Source organism: Pogoniulus pusillus, chromosome 1 (assembly GCF_015220805.1).
Source record: "Pogoniulus pusillus isolate bPogPus1 chromosome 1, bPogPus1.pri, whole genome shotgun sequence".
Taxonomy (NCBI): domain Eukaryota; kingdom Metazoa; phylum Chordata; class Aves; order Piciformes; family Lybiidae; genus Pogoniulus; species Pogoniulus pusillus.
In genome coordinates, this window is record NC_087264.1 from 14,778,596 (window position 1) to 14,785,542 (window position 6,947).

The window sequence follows — 6,947 nt, forward strand, 5'->3', positions numbered from 1 at the left end:
GAGGTCACCCCTGAGCCTCCTCTTCTCCAGGCTAAACAACCCCAGCTCCCTCAGACTCTCCTCATAGGCTTTGTGCTCCAGGCCCCTCACCAGCTTTGTCACCCTTCTCTGGACACGTTCCAGCACCTCAACATCTCTCTTGAATTGAGGGGTCCAGAACTGGACACAGCACTCAAGGTGTGGCCTGACCAGTGTTGAGTACAGGGACAGAATAACTTCCATTGTCCTACTGGCCACACTGTTCCTGATGCAGGCCAGGATGCCATTGGCTCTCCTGCCCACCTGGGCACACTGCTGGCTCATGTTCAGCTACTATCTATCAGTACCCCCAGGTCCCTTTCCTCCTGGCTGCTCTCAGCCACTCTGTCCCCAGCCTGTAGCGCTGCTTGGGGTTGCTGTGGCGAAAGTACAGAACCCTGCACTTGGCCTTCTTCAATCTCATCCCTTTGGCCTCTGCCCACCCATCCAGCCTGTCTAAGTCCCTTTGCAGGGCTTTCCTACCTTCCAGCAGATCAACACCTGCTCCTAGCTTGGTGTCATCTGCAAACTTACTGATGCTGGACTCAGTCCCCTCGTCCAGATCATCAATAAAGATGTTGAACAGGACTGGGCCCAGCACTGATCCCTGGGGCACACCACTAGTGACAGCTGCCAATTGGATGTGGCACCACTCATCACCACTCTCTGGGCCTGGCCTTCCAGACAATTCTTGAACCTTATCAGAGTAAATCTGTCCAAGCCACGAGCTGCCAACTTTGCCAGGAGCTTGTTGTGGCATAGTTCACACATTGTGACATAGTGCACACAAGCTTTTCATAAAATCAGAGACAGACAGAGGGAGCACCTCTAAAAAAACATTAGCTATTTATTTTATCATTTTTTTTTTAAGTCTCATGAAAAACAGAATCCTGTGTACTCCTAGTAATACTACACCCTTTCATTTATTGAATACACAGAGAAGAAGAAAAAGTTTGTTAAAAAGTCAGAGAAACTAGGACTGATGCCCACATTATTGCATTGGTAATATTTCTATGCATTTGCTGATCTGATTTCAGCCATCTTTGACAGAGCAGCTATTCACTTTGCAATGAAACATAGTGGATTATTCCACACATGCCATAAGCTGAGCTACAGCATGGCCCTCCAGCTGCGATCTTTCCTGTACCTGAGCAATGTCTCAAGAAAATCCCATATGTATGTCTGTGTGTATGTATATGTATATATATGAACAAATTTGTACCTACTCTGCATTGTTACACTTGACTTATTCTTTTTTTTTATTATTATTTTTAATTATGTAAAAAAAAAATCACATTAAGCTGAATCTAATTACTGCAATGTATATTAGAAGCAGGGCACCATCAAAATTTTATTTAAATTAATCAGGTTTTGATTTAAGATATTAAATTCAAATTAATCATGTAAAAATGGAAATGATCCTTGACATGCTTCCAGCTGTGACTTCAGTCTGTTTTCTCGTGTGAGTCACTTTCGGGATGTCTTGAGGGGAACATTACGAAAATTCACGCCGGTGCTATTTCAATTAGAGTTATTTAGCAGGACAGATGTAAAGAATATGGTATAATTAAGAAGGAGATGATGACATGGGTACAGATTTTCAGGATCAAAAAAAAATTATTAGTGAAAATTGACTACTGGTCATGTAGTCCAAGTTCAAATATGCTGGGGTTAAGCACTCATTAATGATGGAATGAGGTATTTAGATAGACTGTTGGACTCTTCCTCTGGAGCAATTGCAGAATTCTTCCCTGGAAATAGCTTTGAAGCTTCATTAGCAAGCAGATGATACTTGATAATATAATTTTTAAATTCTTACAATAATTTCCTTCCTCCTATTGCCTAATCTTTCCTGGTCAGCTAACTTCAGAAAATCCTGCAAGTGACACATAAATGCCCATATAAGAGGACATGTACATGCATGCATACACTCAAAGCACTGATAAACTCATGACGAATATGAACTGCCAGGAATAACACCATTTCTTCTATAGTGCAGCTTGAGCAGAATTAGAATCTGTGCTACCTGCACACATCCTCACAGAAACCAATAAAGAGGATGGGGGCTTTCCCACACAGAGGCTCTGACTTAGTGTTTATTTACAGCTCTTTGTACCATCGGCTGTGAAAAGGGATCTGTGCATTGTTTTTTTTATTCAAGTATAAGGTGACACGAACTATTTTTTCCTGTGTATTGCAATGCCATAAACTTCAGAAGTTATTTCACAAATTCTTTTACCTGAAATTAAATGTCCTAGGTAAAGCTCTCAGATTTTCCAACACGAGAAAAGATCAGAGACTTACAATCACTTCCTTCTCGTACTCATAGATCTCAAGAAAATATGAGCACTTAAGCATGCTTCTTCCAGTTGCTATCCAGGGCTCTCAGTATCTCTTCCCCTCCTACTGGGTAATAAGTGAAAACTGAGTTAAATTTAAAACATGTACAGTACATACTGTATGCTCATAATTATAGCTTAAATATTGATCTCTGTGGTGATCTTTTTTTTCCTTCTTCTTCTTTTCTATATCTCTTGCAATCTTTCTTTTCCTTCAGCGGTATCCCATTGCCACTTCCCCTTGCAAAGCAGCAGACACCTGAAAATATTTTCTGCAAACAAGCCCATTGTTTTTAACTAAAAAAATCCCATGCAGTAGATGGCAAGCACATAATTTAAACTCCTAGCTATACATATCTGGCAACATTTTTCAGGAGTGGATCCTAGAATTTATAGAAGCTTTGTTTGCTTGTTCAGAGATGCTATATACACTCCAGCATACCTAAAGGAGGAGCAATGTACCAGACCAAGCATGCCTGGCTATCAATAGTGGATGGAAAGTAAGTAGCACATTATACTTGTCACGGCTCTACCTATTATGCAAATTTAAAGGTGGGAAACTGTCTGCAAAGCAGATATACAGGGAACATAAACTTTTTTGCTATTGTGGTAGTTGACCATGCTGTTGTTACAGTTGGAGGAATGATATGATTCATTGGTGGTTTCTGCTTCCCACTCATACAATATAAACCTGCAAAATGATTGTTCTTTAATAGTATTTAAAGATATTTTAAAAACAAACTGTGTGGGAGTTTAGCATAATAATGTTTTCAGTTTTTCAGGAAACATTTTTTTGGGAGAAGTGTATGACTATTTAAATATTAAAAATGTCTCCTAGTAAAAAACATGAATGTAATAGGCAATTTGTGAGAAAAGATGTGAAAAATATGTTCAATTTATGCATTTATTGTGATGGTTTGGGCACATTTATCCTCTTAACATTTATTTTTACTTTTGGCATAACAGCTGCAAAGAACATTTTTTTTTCTGTGGGCTAGGATGTTGCTTGGATGACTGAAGTGTATTTTCCCATGAGAGATGTACAGGTTCATTCCCCATTTATTTTTGTTTTTCTTTTCCCTTCCTATTTCCACCTACTTTCCCCACCTCTTCTCCTCCAGTGTCAGAGCATGATGCTTATAAACCATAAGTTTTCCCTGATATGACTCCATACAGATATAAAAGATTATACCAAACACAACAGTGCTCCACGTGAAGTACATATTAGCCCAAAGATGTTTTCTCACCTCTTTCTCAGTCCTTCATCTAGGCCTGTGTGGGTGGATTCCAGTATCACAGGGACTCAGTTGCATGATGAAGACCCAAGTTCAGACTGGCTTCTCTGGCCTTTTAGGAACTTGGGTTGATTACCTCAGGAGGAAAAGCTCATACACCTGTTAAGACCTTGTGGTAAAGAAGATGTGCAAAAAGTGGTATGAGACAAGCACAGAAGTCTTCAGAGCAGTGGAGTTTCAATTCTTACAAGTGGAACTTGGCCTTGTCCATATGGTAAACACTGTGTCCTCTCCAGTGCTACTGTTGTCACCAAACATTAAACTCATGGCATTTGTCATCAAGCTAGTATGTGCTGCAAGCATAGAGGAGAAGCCTAAGAACCCAAACTGTAGGAAATTTGTGTTTTAATGAAGGCTGAAACACTGGACTGGGACCTCATCTGATGATGCTCAGTCTGCAGATCTTTCCCATATTTCTGGTGCTATTCTGAGGTGCTTGCATAACTTTTCTCAGTTCCTTTCCTGTGGAATAGTGATCATAATATTCATAGGAGGTGTATATCTTCCTTGTATCTTTCCAGCCTAGTTAGACTGCAAACTCTTTGTGGCAGTGTAGGACTACATATGTCCCAGTGCATTGTGTACCAAGGCTCAGTTAAGACTAGAGTCAGTAATGTATGTGAATAATATTGGTAACAAACACTATTATTTCAGTACCATTTAAAAAATTATTATGGACTTTCTGAAAATAATTGACAGTTGAAAACTTTTTAAATCAGAGAGCAGTTCAGTGGCTTATCCATATTCTTAACATCAGCCTATGACATGATATGGCTCAGGTTTGTTAAATTCTGGTGTTTCCTCTTATTTTGCAAAAAATCACTATTAATCTGGTTTAGTACATTTATAGTTAATTTAGTTGTATTAGCCAAAATATATAACCTGTTGGATATTTCTCATTGGATTATAACTACAGTGTGAGTTATATATAAGCCATATATATAAGCCATAAGGTGTCCTGGGACTCTGGAACTGATATGAGTTAGTATATCAGAAAATTATATATGAAAGTCATGACTCTTACAGTTGGAGCCTTCATTCAGCAGATATTTAGAGGTGTTTGTCTCCAGAGAAACTTTGTCTCCATTGCCAAAGGCATTCAGGCTGACTTAGCAGGAAAATCTGGTACTTTTGGAGAATCCTCCTGAGAAAAGAAGTGCTGCAAAGGTGAAATCAATACTTTTACCATTTCTGCCCTTTTGGAGGCAGTTTCATGCAGCACAATAAAATTTAGCTCTTATAGTCTATGCTTTCATTCCTTTCAAGGCAAGAAAGAAACCACACATAATATCTTTCAGGACAGACGATAATTTTAAAGGAGGTTTTCCATGTAACTGGGCATGTCCAAGTCCCCTTTGGAAAAATTGGTTTTTTAGTTTACTGAGACATGAATATGTCTGCATAAAGACATATTTTCATGTCCCTGCAAAGCTTACTAACTGATTAAAGAAATTTTCAGAGGAAAGGTTCTCACTTAGCTGTAAACACAGCGTATGCAGTGCCAGTGGAAGAGCTGACTTGCATCAGTAGAAAGCAAGCAATGAGCTGATTACACCAAAAGACATCGACACATTCAGCACACTTTAGTCAGCTCTGTACAGAGCATTGTCACAGCACAGTACCTAAACCACCTAAAATACTGAGCCTGACTTTTAATTATAAATCAGGTCACTAATTCCAGCCCACTCTACTCTAAGGAGCAATAAATACTGGCACAAAGTAGAAGTCAATGCTGCAAGCTGTGGACAGCTAAATAGGCAGTGTAGACCATTTTCCAGGCTTCATTAGGAGTCATGCCATCTTTAATGTTGTTCTTAACACCTGCAGTATTACAAGAGGAAACCAAACCAAAAGCCAACAGCAACTAAACAACAAACTTCTTTATTTCATTTTAATAACATAAGCATTTCTGTTCAGCAAGAACAGTTTGAACTGAGGCTTTTGAAAGGCTCAGTAGGTTTTTTTTTTTCTAAGTCAGCATTTAAGATGGACCCTAAAAATACTGTGTTTTCTGCACCAACTTCACATTCTTTTGATAGCTCGTTATGGAGTTTTAAAAATGTTGATGGCTGATAATTTGGACAAAACCTGAATTCAGTTCACATAATTGGCTAGGGGAGTGAGTAAGGTACTGGATACATCTGGGATTTATTTTAGGTGCCTTAGTTTTGCACCTAACACATGCAACTTATGATAAATATGAAATAATAATAATTTTAAAAAAAAAGATGACCAAAATTGGTAAGCTTTTATGCATGAGAGAAGTAAAATGGTTCAGACACCACAGCCTATTGGATACTCTTTCAACCCAGATGAAAGTAAAAAAGTAGAACCAACATAATTCTGGAATTGTCCTGGTATTGAGCTTTTTCAGATTAGAAGATTTCCAAATGTTAACTCAACATAAAACTGCTACTCTGGAGTTCTGGAGGGCAGAGTTTGGACTGCTCAGGACACTGGTTAAGAATATCCCTTGGGAGATAGTCCTGAGAGGCAAAGGGGTTCGGGAAAACTGGAGGTTCTTCAAGAAAGAAGTCTTGGAGCTGCAGGGGCAGACTGTCCCCATGTGTTGTAAAATGAACTGTCAGGGAAAACAACTGATCTGGCTGAACGAGGAGCTCTTGCAGGCAGCTCAGGAAAAACAGAAGAGTTTACCAATTTTGGAAAAAGGGGCAGGCAACCCAAAAAGAGTACAGGGATATAGTTAAGTCATGCAGAGAGAATATCAGAAAGACAAAAGTCCAGCTAGAACTCAACCTGGCCACTGCTGTGAGGGGTAACCAAAAAGGTTTCTACAAATACATTGACAACAACAGAAAATAAGCTAAGGAAAATATCCACACTGTATTGGATGCAGGGGAGAACATTGCTGTCAGCAATAAGGAAAGGCTGAGGTACTTAATGCCTTCTTTGCCTCTGTCTTTAATAGTCAGACCCCATTATCCTCAGAGTATTCAGCTTGATAAGGATGGAGAGCAGCACCCACTCCCCATAATCCAGGAAGAAACAGTTAAGGGCCTGTTGTGGCACCTGGACGCTCACAAGAGTACAGAGGGAGCTACCAGAGAATCTTGCCAAACTGTTCTCCATCATCTATCAGCAGCCCTGGTTAACAGGGCAGGTGCCAGACTGTTGGCAGGTGCTGGTGTGACACTCATCTACAACAAAGGGCCAAAAGGAGGATCCAGGGAACTACAGGACTGTTGGCCTGGCTTCAGTACCAGGGAAGATTATGGAGTGGTTTATCTTGGGTGCACTCACATGGTAAGTGGACAGTGATGGGATCAAGCCCAGC

General features: G+C 39.8%; 1 long non-coding RNA gene across 2 annotated transcripts; it reads right to left on the bottom strand.

Annotated features, from left to right (window-relative positions):
- Positions 1-1,324: 1,324 nt before the first annotated feature.
- Positions 1,325-3,757, bottom strand: LOC135180533 (uncharacterized). 2 transcript variants are annotated; one of them, XR_010304480.1, is made up of 2 exons: positions 3,605-3,757; positions 1,325-2,421 (listed from the first exon to the last, which is right to left on the bottom strand). It is a non-coding gene; the product is annotated as an uncharacterized LOC135180533 (long non-coding RNA). The 2 variants fall into 2 exon arrangements; XR_010304478.1 differs by having other exon boundaries at positions 1,325-2,424.
- Between the last annotated feature and the right edge of the window lie 3,190 nt (positions 3,758-6,947).